At 63.3% G+C, this 537-nt stretch overlaps 1 protein-coding gene across 4 annotated transcripts in view; it reads right to left on the bottom strand.

Annotated features, from left to right (window-relative positions):
• DND1 (DND microRNA-mediated repression inhibitor 1) overlaps window positions 1-537 on the bottom strand; it is a 19,724-nt gene that overhangs the window by 3,311 nt on the left and 15,876 nt on the right. The gene's annotated exons all lie outside the window — the stretch shown is intronic.

Genomic DNA, 537 nt, shown 5'->3' with positions numbered 1-537 from the left:
TGGCTTGGGGGGGGGCAACTCCCGCTGCTGCTTGCATCCCAGGAGGGCAGGGGAGAATGTGCCCCCTGGATCTGTGTGGTGTGGGGCAGGCTGCAGCCAGAAATGGTACTGTGTGGGGCTTTTCTTGCTGGGGGCTGGGCTCAGAGTGGGTTCCAGCCACCCCAAGTTTCACTACAGCTTCACTCCCAGCCCTGTGCTGCTGCCCAGCACAGCCTGCATTTTCCCAGTGCTTAGGTGGAGGCAGGGTGTTCAGCCAGGGCTACCCTGGGCAGTGCAGAGCTGGGAGTGGTGCTGCAGCAAAATTTGGGGTGGCTGCAGCCTCCTTCCAGCACCGGAGCCTGCTACGAGTCCAGCGCTGGCCTGGACTCCACCCCACCACACCCCACGAAGCACTGGAGGTACGTGCCCCCCCACACTCCTGGGGTGCAAGCAGCAGTAGGAGCTGCCTCCATCCCATGGGCCGCACCTCTGTCCTGCCCCTCTCCACTGGGCAACACCTGCCCCCTCTCTCACTGCAGAGGTATTGATTTGTGTCGG

Source organism: Alligator sinensis, unplaced genomic scaffold (assembly GCF_000455745.1).
Source record: "Alligator sinensis unplaced genomic scaffold, ASM45574v1 scaffold14_1, whole genome shotgun sequence".
Lineage (NCBI taxonomy): Eukaryota > Metazoa > Chordata > Crocodylia > Alligatoridae > Alligator > Alligator sinensis.
Note: the sequence above shows the minus strand (reverse complement) of the source record. Positions and strands in the feature narration are given on the sequence as shown.